Below are 15,782 nucleotides of genomic sequence, written 5' to 3' on the forward strand. Positions count from 1 at the left end.
GCAAATAAAATTACCATGAGTAAAGAAACTAAAACTAGCAGGGAAGTGATGGTCCATGCCTTTAATCCCAGCACTCAGGTGGCAGAGGCAGGTGAATTTCCGAGTTTGAGGTGAGCCTGATCTACAAAGCAAATTCCAGGATAGCCAGAGATGTTACACAGAGAAATCTTGTCTTAAAAAATCAAAAAGAGACTAAAACTAGGGTCTAGGCTATACCTCTGCTGGTAAAGTGCTTGCCCAGAGAAGCCAGGAAGCCATGGTTTCCAAACCCAACGCCACATAAAAACAGGTGCCGTGAGACATACATACCTGTCACCTCAGCACTCAGTAGGCTCAGACAAGGGGTTCATCACAGGTTCAAGGACAGTCTGGGCTGCCTCATATGAATAAATAAATAAAATGAAAATGAATGTGTGAAATAAAGGCTAAAAAACAATGGCAAATGAAGACGGACAGTCTCTGAGTCAGGCCAAGAATGCTGTGGGCTAAGTTTCCGATGTTTGTGGCTATCGATATCGAGTGACTGGTCTGGTGACCTGGCTGCACTTGCAGCACCTTGACAGTGGTGCCTTTGAGGTAGTATGGTCACAGCAGGGCACATGCAGAGCACTAAGGGATGCATCCTTCCTTCCGCAGGGCTTTGTGCTAGCAGTTTCCTAGGAGACCTGGCAGAGTGCACACTTATCCTCATCAACCCCTCTCCTCAAACTGGGTTTCTGAGGCCTTTGGTGAAACTCTTTACCCAAGGTTGCCCTCTGTGTGGAGGGGTGGGAAGGGGTGATATGAGACACATATTTCAAACATGGCACAGGAGCAGCTACTGCATGTTACATGCCTGACCTGCTCTATCTAATCTGTCTGATCTGAAGGTGGCTAGGTCTGCTTTACAGGTGGGGAGTTGGGGAGAAAACTCTGATAGAGCATATGCCTAAAATCCCCCAGTGAGGAGCTGGAGGTGTGGCTTGATGGTAGAGCATCTACCCAGAATTCTCCAATGAAGGGAGTGATGGGGTAATATCCTAAACCATGTATGGGTGCCCTCTGATCTCAACACCCCACTGCCAGCACTCTAAAATCTACAAAAAACAAAAACAAACAAACAAACAAAAAAAACCATTTCCTGTAGGTGGGGAGGCTGTGACCTGTTGGCCCACAAAGATGACAGTGACAATAACTCCAGGTGTTTACTCGTACGTATACATGGTTGCTCACTTGCACTCTATTGAGGAATCTCCCTTATCTTTTGGAGATGCTCAGTCAAGCCTAGCACAGGACTCCCAAGCTGCAGAAGATCCTTTCCCTAGGGAGCCCAGATCTCAAAGCTGTCCTAGAAAACCATGTGTTCCTTAATTAAGCCTTCACGTATCCCAGAGGAATAGGCTCAGGGTGGGGTTAAGCATCATTCCCAAGACATAACATAACCCTGTCACAGGCAGTGTCCTGAGTAGCTCAGTGCCCAAGAAGCTGGCTCCAGCACTCGGTGAACCCCTCTCTGAGCTCATGTCCCAGGATGAGGACAGCAGTCAGTGTCTGGACTACCAGGCTGTGGGTGAATGTTACAGGCAGCCTGATAAAAGAGGGGATAGGGGAAAGCACACTTGAGGCAGCCAGGATACCTAACCTTGGCATGAGGCTACCCCAGCCTTTCGTAAGCCTGGCAAAAGCCAGAGGAAAACATGTCTGAGAGAGGCTGAGAGATTAGGCCTGTGTAACTTTTAAAATCTTGGGGCAGGTAATGGTGCTTAGTGGCTTCCTGGCTGGTGCAATATGCTGGCCTCCATTTCCTGTGCTGCCAAACAGCCTGTTACTCTGCACTGCGAGGTTCTTGCAGGAGGGTCAAATTCAAGGTCAGGGTCCTATATACCAAGACTTTTCTCAGGTAATAATGATTACTCTGGCTTCAGTGAGGCGAAGAGAAGTAGATGAGCCAGCTGATGCTCTGGTGTGCCTGTCCCCAGACAAAGCTAGGTGGGGTTTGGCTAGAGATGTAAGGTCAAGAGAACATGATGTGGTTCCTGCAACCACAGTGGGAATGTGAGGACTCTGCAGAATGTGCCTGGCCATCTGTGAGGCTCTGCTGCCCAGAGGCAGCCAGTTAGGTCAAGTGGACAGTGACCCATGGTGACTTGAAAAACAAACATGGAAATTGTCTGCACAAGCTGAGGTGTAGGCAGCTTGCTGAGCAGGCACCAGGTCAAACACAAAGCATCGGCATTGAGCATGCTCACTATTTCCTAAACAATATAGTGAGCCAACTATTTGTTCAGTATTTGTACTCTATTTTGTATTCTGTCATCTAGATAGGACACACTCAGAGCAAGCAATGCACCACTGTACAGAGGGACCACAGCTGAGGGGGTTGGGGGTAGGAACACACAATGAGGAAGGACACAGATGACAACACTAGAACCAAGCCTCTAACAGCAGATGGCGGTGTTGTTATCCTGTCACTACAGCTGCAGGTGCCAGGTTTTGTCTGGGGTCTATCCCTTCGTGCCCTTCCCCAGTGTTAAGCATTTACAGTTACACACTGCTCCCAACAATACCCATCCTGTCTTTCTGATCTATGTTCCTCCTGTCTCCTCTGTCCATGGGACAGCCATGGGGACAGGTCAGCTGTGTTCTCACAGTGAGACAAAGCACAGGGTTTCTCTCAGTGCTCAGGCCTGGACCTCCTAGGTAAGGTAAGGTGAGCTAAGTGTCTCCTGGTCAAGTGGCCATTTTACCACCTCTGTGCTTTGCTTTCTGTTATCACTCTACTCTGGGGTGGGGTGTATGTGTTAGGCCAGATGAAGTGTCAACTATGGAGCAGGAGGAAATATTGATCTGTACAACCCAGACCAGTTTACAGGCATAGATATGTTTTCTATCCTGCTTTTCTTGTTTGTTTTGGGTTTTTGTTTTGTTTTGTTTTTTGAGACAGGGTTTCTCAAGTGCTGTCCTGGCACTTGTTCTGTAGAGCAGGCTATTCTGGAACTCAGAGATCTGCCTACCTCCTGAGTGCTAGGATTTGTTTTTGTTTTTGAGCCAGGGTCTCATGTAACTTAGGCTGGCTTGAAGTCCTGGTCTTCCTGCCTCATCCTCTGAAGTGCTGGATGTGGTACACCATGCCTGGTTCAAAGTCAATTTTGTTTGTCCATGCTGGCGGTTGAACCAAGGCTTCCTGGGTGCTGAGAAACCACTAAAGCACTGAGCTGTATCCATAGTCCTTTTCTCATTTCTTTTTCTCTTTCAAACAAGGTCTTGTGCTATCCCTTGAGGCTGGGCAAAAACATGCCCTGTAGCTAAAAACAACTGTAAAGTCCTGACCCTTTTCTGCCTCTACCTCCCGATGACAAGTGTGATTACCACACATGGCTCAAACTAACTTCTCTTCAGTAAGAGGGATGGAATTTAGGACCTCACGGGTGTCAGCAAACATTCTGCCATTGAGCTATTCTAGCCATCACTCTATTGCCCAAACAAGCGAGGTAGATGGGGAATGATGCAGTAACAACTCCCAAGGCAGCAAGTGAGGTAGGTCAGGTGAGTAGCACACACTTAGCATGTGGGAGACTTGGGTTCCATCCTCAGCATCCTTGAATATCAGACCTCTGGCTGAGGCCAGGGAGGCCCACCACCTGCACCACTGCCTCAGTGTTGCAGCCAGCCCCATCCTATACCTGGAAGGAGCTACTGTTCAGTGACAGGGTTTCCAAGCCTATAGTGGATCCTATGACAGCTATCAGAAGCCAATTACCATCTGTCTGCCAAAGATCAAGGCTGTTTTCTTTTTTAGTTCATAAAGTTTGGTGTGTCTGTCACAGTGGTTGTTGACTGCTAACCCTGACTGCCTGCCAGCCTCAAAGAGAGACAGAAGCTCCTCACTCTGTGTTCTGGGGACTATGACTGTCACCCTGGCAAGGGAGCTCTATGCATGCCTCACAGTCATTCATATCTCAAAAGACCCAGACAAATCTGGCCATAGGGCACACCTGCTAACCTAGCACATGGGATCTGAGGTACAAGGCCAGCCTGGATGGGATACATGGGAAGTCCCAGGCCAGCTTAGGCAACCTAGCAGACTCTGTCTCAAAGATGACAAGGTACATAGATGAGTGGGGATAAATATTGCTCAGTGGGAGATTGATTATCTCTGGGTTCCATCCCTAGAGCTGAAAACAAGAAGAAGGAGGAAGGAGAAAGAAGGAAGAAGAGAAAGAAAAGGGCCAGTGAGATGTTCCAGCAGGTAGAGACTCGCTGTTGAACTTGATGGTCAGGGTTCCATCTCTAGAACCTGCTTGGTGAACCGTGAGAACCAACTCCTGCTAGTGGCCTCAAAAAGTCACTGTCCTCTGTTCTTACTGACCCCACACTACCACCAGGCCCCTTGGATGTGCAATCAAGCCCCTTCAGTCATTGCTTCTCGCCTCCAAAAGCCCAGGTTCTCAACATGGGGTGCAGTATAGTGCTATGCTAGTCATCACGATTAATTGATGGACAGGTGGATAAATTACCTGGACACTCCACGTTTTTATGCTTTGCTCTGCTAGAAAGAATTTCTGCTTTCTTTGAAACCCATCCTAAAAATCCCATCCTCCCTGTGCCCTGAGTATTCAAGAAGTAGTTCCCTACCCCTTTCCACTTGACTCCCACCTAAGCTGGGGGTCATGGAAGGCCAGGGCCTAGCAAGGGCCCAGATGTACAACACCTGCATGATGTTTTAGCCTTCCCAACTGTTCCTGCTCCTGTGCATATCTCTACTTCTACCCATTGCAGCTCTTTATTATGCTGATGCTTCCCTGAATGGGGGCAGATCATACTGCTGCTATAACAAGACATGTGACCTCTATATACCTGTCCCTGATAGACCATCAATTCCCCAGCTCAGCATCCCCTACCATCTTTCTGTTAGTTTGTGAGATGGGTCATACTGTGTAGCCCAGACTAGCCTTGAACTCAAAAATCCTCCTTCCTCTGTCTCTCCAGTGCTGGAACTATGGGAGTGAGCCATCACACCTGAACTCTTGTTTGAGAAAGGGTCTGATGTATGGCCTTGAACTCAACTATATAACCAAGAATGACCCTGAACTCAGATCCTTCTGCCTCCAAGTCCTGAGTGCTAGGAGGACACTTTCAGCTGCTCTCTGTCATGTTTAAGTGCCATTTCTCTAGGGAAAGGCTTGAGAGGCAGCAAATCATCCTCCTGCCATGCTGGGAATTGGGCACCAGGACTGTTTTCCCCAGGACAGGATGAGGGACCACACATTGCAGAGGAGGATGAGGTGGCTGCAGGATTCCTACTGAGAGCTGCCTTAAGCTTGCTGAGCCCACCCATTCTACAGAAAAGAAAGCCACACTCGAGCAAACTGTGAGCTGTCATCTGTGCTGTTTTTCTTGTCCTAGGTCCTTAAACAATACCTTGTTACAACTGTTGCACAGCACTCATACTGTTTTAGCTTTTAAATGACCTAAGATGACCTGAAGTCTCAGGACCTAGTGATCTCAGGCCTGGCAGTGCAGCTACTCAGAAGGCTAAGGGAGGAGGATCAAGGCCAGGGACTGGAGGGACAGCTCTGAAGTTAAGAGCACTAGTTGTCCTTGTTGTCATAGGCTTGGCTCCCAGCACCCACATGGTGCTTCACAACAATCTGTAACTGCAGTTCCAGGAGAGCTGATGCCATGTTCTGATCTCTGCTGTTACCAGGCATATGGCTAGTGCACAAACATACATGTAAGCAAAACATTCATACACACACACACACACACACACACACACACACACACACACAAAACAAAGAGTTCAAGGTCAGACTGTGAGGCCCTGTATGAAAATTAAAGATAAAAATGGCTAGGGAATATAGCACATAGCTCAATGGGAGAGAACTTGCTTAACATGCCCAATGCCCCTGGGCCTCCCCAAGAACCACAAAACAAATGGAAGGTGTTTATGGAAGAAGCCAGTCATGGCAACACACATTTGTAATTGAGACAGGAGGACAAGTTCAAGGCTAGCCTGGCCAATGTGGTGGGAACCTTGTCAGAAAGGAAAGAAGAAAGGGAGGGAGGAAGGGGGAAAGTAACAAGGGAGGGAAGGAGAAAGAGAGACAGAGAGGTGAGGGACTTAAACACAAGGATTTAGGAGTCAGCATGACATGACTAGCTCATTATCTGACTGGATTCACCTCTGTGTGTTTGTTAAGTGTGTGTTTGAGACAGGGTATCAAGTAGCCCAGGCTGGCCTCCAGCCAGGTACATAGTAGAGGCTGACCTTAAATTCCTGACCCTCGAGCTGGGCGTTGGTGGCACACACCTTTAATCCTGGCACTCGGGAGGTAGAGGTAGGTGGATCTCTGTGAGTTCGAGGTCAGCTTGGTTTACAGAGCAAGTTCCAGGACAGGCTCCAAAGCTACACAGAGAAACCTTGTCTTGAAAAACCAAAAAAAAAAAAAAAAAAAAAAAAAAAAAAAAAAAAAAAGAAAAGAAGGAGTTCCTGATTGTCCTGCTTTGCTCCCAATGCTGAGATGCTAAGTGCTGGGCCATAGGCAGGCAGCACCATTCCCAGCTGCTTTCCATAATGTTTTGAAACAGATTAGGCCAAGCTGACCTTGAATCTCTGGCCTCTTCTTGCTTACCTTCCCCAGTGCTGGAGTCACAGATGTTTGTCCCCCTTGCCTGGCTAAGCCTAGGCCTTCTGTCAGCAGAACAGCCACCACACACCTCCTGATTCATTCCCTGTAGCTGCTGTCACAAATGGCCATGACTCAGGTGATATGGAACTGCAGAGAGAGTCCTCTGTTTTGTGGGAGGCCTGGTGGAGTTATTGGTAAGGCCAGGTTCCTCTGGAGGCTCTGGGAATAATCTGCCTCAGGTCTGGTGGCTGCCCTGGAGGGTTTTGGCTTGTGGTCCCATCACTACAGGGGCCCCCTCATATCCTGCTGGTCCTCCCCCAACAGGTGTCTCTATGTCATCTCCCCTGCTCAAGAGGACTCCAGGTGTCAGTTTCTGGACATCCCTGGAATTATTTTTTTGTTTGTTTTTCAAATCAGGGTTTCTCTGTGGCTTTGAAGCCTGTTCTGGCACTTGCTCTGTAAACCAGGCTGGCCTCAAACTCACAAAGATCTGCCTGCTTCTGCCTCCCAAGAGCTGGGATTAAGGGTGTGCCTACTAACGCCAAGCAGAATTACATTTGAGACAAGGTCTCAATATATAGTAGCCCAGGCTGGCCTTGAACTCAGGCATACTCTAGCCTCAGCCTCCCAAGTGCTAGCTTGTGTCACCTTACTGGGCTCACAGTGAAAGATTGGTAGCCGATAATGAAACAGAACAATGGACTTAGTAAAAGCTGTGTGTTCGTTCGTCGGCGGTGCTCCCTTCACAAAACAAAAGCCCCTGGGATGTGAGCATGCTGCAAGATGGTCACAGAAAAAGGTTCCCCAGTAAGAAAACACATGTCCAACAGGCACATTTAAAAATAGCACAATGAAACTGGAGAGATGGCTCAGCCGTCAAGAGCTTTGACTGCTCTTCCAGAGGACCCAGGTTCAAAACCCAGGACCCACATGGCAGCGCATAACTGTCTGTAACTCCCATAGACACATGTACAAGCAAAACACCAATACACATTAAAATAAAAAAAGCACAATGACCCAGAGGGTCAACATGGGACAGCATTCTATTTCTGTAGTCCTGTTTTATATATACCTTCTTTTCACACCACACAACACTTTTTATCTATCTTCCCACCTATCTGCTTTTGAGATGGTATATTTTTTCTTTCTTCTTCTTCTTCTTTTTTTTTTTTCAAGACAGGGTTTCTCTGTGTATCCCTAGTTGTCCTGGAACTCACTCTGTAGACCATGCTGGCCTCAAACTCATGGAGATCCACCTGTTTCATGAGTGCTGGGATTAAAGTGTTTTGTTTTGTTTTGTTGGCAGGATCTTACTATTAGCCCAGGAAGCCAGGAATGCTCTATTCTCTTGCACCACAGCCTGGAATTAATTACAGGCATGCACCACCCATCACCACTGCCAGAGAATCTTTTTAGGCATTTAATATTTAAAATTAAAAATACCTTTCTGGGGCTGGAGAACTACCTCAGTGTTTAAGAGCACTGGCTGTTTTTTTAGAGGACCCAAGTTCAGTTCCCAGCACCCACATGTTGCTCACAACCACCTGTAACTCCAGTTCCAAGAAATATGATACCCTCTTCTGGCCTTTGCTGGCACTAGGCATGCATGTGGGTGCATAGACATACATGTAGGTAAAGAACTCATACACATAAAATAAAAATATGTTTAAAAACCCCTCCGAGCTGCATTTCTGACTCTGGGAGATGGTTTGGTGGGTACTTATTGTAAAATCAATAGGAGCAGAGTTTTAGGTGTGTGAGAGGACTCATAGGATAAAGGGGGTTTGTTGCCAATCTTGATCCCAAGTTCTACCTCTGGGGCTCACTTCCAACCAACTTCCACAAGTCCTCTGATCTCCTTGTTCCATGCATCCCAATCACTTCTACCCCAATTCTCCCACATTTAATGTTAAAACTTTGTACGTTAAAACTTTTCAAAGAGTATCTGAGTTCAAATCCCAAGCACCCACAGAAAATCCAGGCATGGCATTGTATGTATATAATTCCAATACTGGGTTGTAAAGACAGGAAAATCCCAGGAGCTTGCTGGCCACCTAACTGGCCAAGTCAAAATGGCTGGCTTCAGGTTTAGTAAGAGACCTTGTCTCAAGGGAATAGGGGAATCATGACTGAAGAAGACACCACCAAACATCTGCTCCATATACAGGCACAGATATATACAGACATACATGGACATCCGCCACCACCATACAAACACAAACACAGTTCTGGTACTGGAGAGATGGTTCAGCAGAAAAAAATGCTTGCCACACAAGTCTGTCAACCTGAGAATCTGCCACAGAACACTGAGGACCCCTTGGAGCCAGGTATAGTGGTAGGTGCATCTGTAATCCCAGCAGTGAGATGGGAGGTAGAGACAAAAGACTCCCTGGAAATCAAAGGCCAGTTAGCCTGGCCTATACAGCTGAGAACAAGGGACCCTGTCTGTGGAGGAACACCCAAGATTGTCCTCTGATCTCCAGACATACACTATGATCTGTATCCATGCACTCACATACAGAAAGGATAAAGAAGCAAACAAGTAAATAAAATGCTGAGAATGAAACCATGACTTCCTAGGGTCAGGCAAGTGTCCTACATCTGTACCATGCACCTTGCCAAAAGCAAAATGATTATTTTTCCCTTTGTTCTTCTTTTTTCCCAACATAATATTTCTATTAGTTATTGGGAATCTCATACAATATACCCTGACCACACTCAATTACATTCCTGCCAGGTCCACACCTGGCCAGAGACACAGTTCTTAAAATAACCTCCCTTTTTAATATTCATTTTTATCTTTTAAAAATTTTATATACATGCATGTGTACAGGTACGGGAGGAGGCCAGAAGAAGACATCAGATCCTCTGGAACTGGAGTCACAGATGGCTGTGAGCTTCCATTCAGGTGTTGGGAGCTAAATTTGGGTTATTTGCCAAGAGCTGTCAGGTTTCTTAACTACCTAGCCAGCTCTCCAGTCCTTTGAACACATTTTTTAAAAATGCTGTTTATAGCTGGGCAGTGGTGGTGCACGCCTTTAATCCCAGTACTTGGGAGGCAGAGGCAGGCAGATCTCTGTGAGTTCAGGGACATTCTCCAGAGTGAGTGCCAGGAGAGGCTCCAAAGCTACAGAGAAACCCTGTCTTGAAAAACCAAAACATTAAATTTTTTTTAATGCAATTTATAGCCAGGCATGGTGGCACATACCTTTAATCCCAGCACTTGGGAGGCAGAGGCAGGCAGATCTCTGTGTGTTCAAGGCCAGCCTGGTCCACAGACCTAGTTCCAGGTCAACCAGGGATACATAGAGAAACACTGTTTCAAAAAAAAAAAAAAAAAAAAAAAAAAAAGCCATGTATTTAGGGAGGAGGGGGTCAGAGGACAACTTGTGGTTCCACACCTGTCCTGAAATGACACTTAAGTCACCAGATTTCGCTGCAGGCGCCTCCATTTGCTGATTCACTTCACCAGCTTTCAAAGAAATAAATTTTATAGCTGGGCATGGTAGTGCAGGCCTTTAACTCAGCACTTGGGAGGCATAGGCAGTCAAATCTCTATGAACTCTATAACAGCCGGAGCTACAGAATGAGTTCCAGATAGGCAGGGCCCCATAGAGAAACCCTGTTTCACAAATGATAGATAGATAGATAGATAGATAGATAGATAGATAGATAATAGATAGACAAATAGATAAATAGACAGACAGACAACAAATGAGTCTGAGCCAAGCTCTCTGGTAAAATACTTGCCTAGCAGCCATGAACCCTTGGCCTTCATTTCAACACCAAAACAACAGGTGACTAGTTCTTCGTGTGTGTGTGTGTGTGTGTGTGTGTGTGTGTGTGTGTGTGTGTGTGTGTATGTGTAGGAGAATGCATGCATGTATGGGCTATGTGTGCATACATGTGTGTAAATGTGCCTGTGTCTATACATGCATGCACTTAGATATGTGTGTCCTTATCAGGTTCCTTTTCACAGCTGAACTTTAGCCCAGTGGTTCTCAACCTGTGGGTCTTGACACCTTGGGGGGCTCCATGTCAGATCTTTACATTATGATTCATAACATTAGCAAAATTATATTCATGAAGTAGCAATGACATAATTTTATGGTTGGGGGGGTCACCACAACATGAGGAACTGTATTAAAGGGCCCCAGGAAGGTTGAAAACCACTGTTCTAACCTTATCTTGAGACTTATTCCTCTTATTGGCTTAGGAATTGACATGTCAAGTTATGATTGCAGGCCCCAGGGATCCATTGGTCTCCATCTTCCTGCTCTGGAATTTCATACTTTTCTTAGATAGGTTCTAGGACTCAGATCCTCATGGCTGTACAAGACTACTCAGCCATCTCCCCTGCCTCAAAACTGTTTTTCTTGGGGTGCCTTATCCTAAGCTATCATCAAGACCCAAGTTGGAGAGCTGTTCAGGGTCAGAGGGTCCATCCTCCATGTTAATCTCGAACACCCACTCCAGGATGGCAAGTCTCATTTTGTCTCCCCTGCAAGATTTCTCCTAGTGCTTTTTGCAGAGAGGGGACTGGGATATAACTTGACCTTTCACCTCAGTGTGGAGGAGGAGCCAAGTTCATTTTGAGGCCTGCTTCCTGGGCCAAGACATCAAAGGCTCTCTTACAATGCTGCTAACCTGCCACAGGGGCAGGCCTGAGCCCTTAAAGCGATTCTGTCTGAACTGGCTGTCAGCCCTTCTACCTTCTCACCAGAAAACAATTGCCCAATAATTCCCCTTGACCTGGCACCCCACAGCTGCACCTAAACACAACATGGGGCACTCTGAGGGGTTATACACGGAGAGTGGGGTGCTGACCCCACCCATGCTCATTCCCCACTGGTCCCTGTGCAACAAGAGCCTGTGCAGACCCCACAGTCGGCTATAATCTTGCTATTTGATATCTGTTTTATGCTTTACTTGACACAGGGTCTCAAGTATCCCGAGTGGATCTTGAACTTACTGTGTAGTTGAAGATGACCTTGAACTGCTACTACTCCTGTCTCTGCCTCCTAAATATGCTGAGGTAGTGGTTATGGCACTACTGGGGTTTTCAGTTGTTTGGTTTTGTTGAAACAAGGTCTTAACTAAGTAGTCCAAGCTGGCCTTCATATTGTCTCAGGTTCCCTCATGCTGGAATTACAGACCTTCACCATTATACTCAGGTGGTTAGCATCACTTTGTTAATTGCTTTTTGTTCTGACAGGGTCTTGCTAAGTATCTTAGGCTGGACTCACTAGCCTCTAGCCTCAGCCTCCCTAGAACTAGGATCACAGGCATGCTGTGCATGCCTGATGATACTGATTTATTGGAAACAGAGTCTCACTATGTCGCCCTGGCTACTCTGAAACTCACTATGTAGACCAGGCTGGCCTCAAACTCACAAAGATCCACCTGCCTCTGTTTCCTTCCAGAGGCTAGAATTAAGTACACCATTGATAGCATGTACTGATTTTTTAACTACATATATCACTTACATTATCAAAATTTTATTTTATATGTACATTCTACATATCTGTGTATAAACATGTATAAAAGAATGAGCTATGTGGGGGTGGTGCACACCTTTAATCCCAGCACTTGGAAGGCAGAGGCAGAGGAATCTCTGTGAGTTTGAGGCCAGCCTGGCCTACAGAGCTAGTTCCAGGACAGGCTCCAAAGTAATACAGAGAAAGAAAAGAAAAGAAAGACCAAATCCCCAGCACCCATGTAAAAAGCCAGACATGGTTGCTGAAGCAAAACCAGACATCCTCCTCTGGTCTCTGTGTGTTTATGCACACCTGCAAACATCTCACATATCCCATACTCACACACAAAAGAACATCTGTATACATGCATATGTACACAACAAATACAAACACAACCTTATATATAAGTACATACACCACACACACACACACACATATTATTATAATCTTTTTTTTTAAGGTTGAGGGTGAAACCCAAAGGCTTTGAAAATATCAAAGAAGTATTCTACTACTAGCTGTACCTGATGGCCTTGTCTGAAATCAAATGGAAAGTCCCAAAGGCTACAGTTTCCACAGGAGAATCTGAAGGTGATGTGACCAGGAAGAATGTCCTGGCACTGTCCTTAGTGAAGGGGAAGATCATTGAGAGTGACAGCACAGGGCCAGCCTTTACAGGAAATAGGACCTTTATTGATTTTCCACCATCCTCCTTCTCTGCTGTACACATGTAGACTGGACTTGGAAGAACTACAAAACTTCCAGAAAAATCTTTCTTCTCTGATCCAAGCCCCCACCTTTTCATGAGAAGCTGTAAGCAGTTGAAACACTAAAGCCTCCCAACTCTAAGAAGTGTTTCCTTACTGTTGAGCAGTCAAGGAGCTTGGGCAAGTTTCAGAGAGGGCCTGGTCTGATCACAGCCAACAGCACCCCAGATGTTACACACACACACACACACACACACACACACACACACACACACACACACACACCTCCACACCCGCCAAGGCCTGGAAACACAAGCTCAGGCAGCCACCTAGGGGCTGTGCCTTCCAGTGAAGGCACATTTCTGGATCCAATCAGTCACGACTTGGGAGAAATGCCTGGGAATGGTGTGAAGGGGGTTCCCCTCCTCCACCAGCTGCAGAGAGATAAACACAAGCAACAAGCCACTGCCAGGGAGTGGGCTCAAAGAGTAGGTTCAGGGCTCAAGGGGGACAGGCAGAGCCTGGTAAAATGGGGATCATTCTGGGTATTAGGCTAATGGCATTACTCTAAGGCCAGAAATGACTTGAAAGCTGTCAAGCCCTGGCTCTTCTGTTTTTGAGACAGGGTCTCTGTGTAGCACAGGCTAGACATGAACTCTCAATATCCCTGCTTTCGCTGCCAAGTGCTGAGATGACAAGTGTATGCTTGCTATGGCTTATATGTTGCTAGGGATAGAGTTCAGGGGTTCAGACTAACACTCTACCGACTCAGCTCCAGTCTGTACATGGCTCTCTTTCTCCTTTTCTTTCTTTTTTGATACAAAGTCTCAAAAATCCCAGGCTGGCTCAAATTCACTATGCAAGAACTCCTGATCCCTCTACATCTACCTGTCTAGTGCTGGAATGACAGATAAGTGCCATCACAGTGTGTCAAACAGTCTTTTTTTTTAAAAAAAAATGTTATTAAGTGGTGTGTGTATGAGTGTTTCTGGCCATACAGCCCATGTAGACAACTTTAGGGAGTCAGTTCTCTGCTTTCATTGGTTGAATACTGAGGATAGAGCTTGCTGAGCCATCTCGCCTGCCCTCAAGCACTCTTCATAATAGTTCAAGCTACAGAGCAAGACCTTGACCCTGAAAGTAGTCAATAAATAAATACAATAAAATGAAAAAGTAGAAATAAATAAAAAGCACTGTTAAAAATAAATTAATAAAGTAAACAAAAAGCATTTGGGAGGCAGGGAGGTCTCTGAGTTGGATGGAGACCAATAGGTTCTACACAGTGAAATCCTGCCTCCAAAAACGAAGCACCCCACACACAATTGCACAGGAAAAAAGAAAAATCTTTTTTTTTTTTTTTTTTTTTTTTTTTTTTAACTACAAGGGAAAAGTTAGGTGGGCTTCGCTTAGGGAGTGAAGCAATGGTTGAACAACAGGGACCGGGAAAGGCAAGCAAGTGCACGCGTGCAGCAGAGGGCAGCCTCAGCCTGGTGGCGCCCAGGTTCCGAAGACCGACAGCGGGGTTGGGGAAGATCGGTGAGGGGATGGGTCACTGAAGCACGGGTGTGGGGTGAGTGAGCTGCCTCCAAGGTCTCTGCGGGGTTGTCACCCACAGGGCAGCTCGGTGTGAGATCAGGGTTCGGCCTGGCCGTAGGGACCCCGAAGACGCGCGACACACAGTGTGCGTGAATGAATCTATCATGTTCCGCGCTCGCGACACTGCTGTCACAACGAAACGCCCCGCGCCGCGCTTCCTCCCGGCCCGGGCCGCGTGGACCCCACCACCCTTCATCGCCCCGTGACGCCTGCGCTCCTCGGGTCGCGCTCACCTGCTGGGACGCGTCGCCGCCACCGCCACTGCCACTGCCACAGCCGCCTCAGCCGCCGCAGCCCCGCCTCTCGCTCTCCGCAGCTGGCCGCCCGGGCGGGTCCCAGGCTGTGCCGTCCTTGGCCAGACTCTAACCAATCAACGTCGCAGACGGCGAGACTTGGGACGCATGACGCAAACGGACATTCTTTTTAACCAATCGCCGACGGAAGGGGCGAGGCTACGTGGAGAGGCGGCTCTTGTTTACTGAGTTCGACAGAAGCAAGGATTGGAGCCTACAGAAAATGGGCAGCGCTTTTGACCAATAACTGAAGGGAAGAGGTGGGGCCTATAGGCATGCGAGGGTGAAAGCCTAGCATCAAACGGGCAGCGATTTTGGCCAATCTCTGAAGAGCAAGGTTGGGACTTGAGTAAGCTGGGGCCCCGGGCGAGGGCGAGGGCGGGGCTGTATGGAGGGTGTAGCCTGGAGGACGACGATGATTGGACGTCACTCAAAAGACGTACACATCCCTTGACCAATCACAGCCGTCGTGGGCAGTGCATCCTCCTTGGGACAGGGCGCGCCTGTGTAGACGGTGATTGTAGTGATCCTCTCCGCCCTGGGTTGGCCTGCTATACCCGGGGCCGCTGACTCCTCAGGTTCCCATACAGTGCAGAAGTCTTACTCATTCCTGAACTTAGACCTTGACAGTTGAAGGACGTTTTGCTAATTCTCAGCCCCTCCTTCCCCTACAGATGACACAAAGGACAGAAACTCCAGATCATTCAGCCTCCCTCTGCAACTCCAACTCCTGTGCAAATGTGAAAATCAAAACTGGACTGAAATCCTGCTGACGTAATCTGTCTGACTTTCTGAAAGTGACATCTCTGGGTCACAAGCTCTTATGACATCCCTGTGGGATCTATACCCGCTAAGCTTTAAGTGAATTAACCGAACAATAAACACAATCACAGGTCAAAGGGAGCACAGAAACTAACAGAGAGGTTATGCTCTTTGCCCGAGGTTAAACAGCACTTTAGTTGTTCAATTTATATGTGAAACAGCCCCTTGGAAAGGGAGTAAGGCAGTAGGGAACAGAGTGATCCGAGCAACTCTGTTCAAGCCTTAGGCAGAGCAATCTTGATGTTCAATCCTGTCCCTGACCACCCGATATGAAAACAG

The sequence above is a fragment of the Phodopus roborovskii genome, unplaced genomic scaffold (genome assembly GCF_943737965.1).
Source record: "Phodopus roborovskii unplaced genomic scaffold, PHOROB, whole genome shotgun sequence".
Classification (NCBI taxonomy): domain Eukaryota; kingdom Metazoa; phylum Chordata; class Mammalia; order Rodentia; family Cricetidae; genus Phodopus; species Phodopus roborovskii.